Consider the following 282-nt stretch of genomic DNA (forward strand, 5'->3'; position numbering starts at 1 on the left):
AATTTACACGTAAGAAACGTCATCTCCTCACCACAAAAATGTCCGTTGACTATGTTTCTCCGCTAGATGGCGGGATGTCGATAGTGTTAAGATTACCGATTTACCGACTTGTAACTGTAATCGCGGCGAAGTCGATTGACAGTCGCGTATACGAGAATGAGGTTATTTAGAATGGTGTTAAGGAAAAATCTTAGGATTACCTGGAACCAATATTAAGAGAGAGAGAGAGAGAGAGAGAGAGAGAGAGAGAGAGAGAGAGAGAGAGAGAGAGAGAGAGAGAGA

The sequence above is a fragment of the Odontomachus brunneus genome, unplaced genomic scaffold, assembly GCF_010583005.1.
Source record: "Odontomachus brunneus isolate Ranch 3 - 2012 unplaced genomic scaffold, Obru_v1 Obru_scaffold_161, whole genome shotgun sequence".
Taxonomy (NCBI): domain Eukaryota; kingdom Metazoa; phylum Arthropoda; class Insecta; order Hymenoptera; family Formicidae; genus Odontomachus; species Odontomachus brunneus.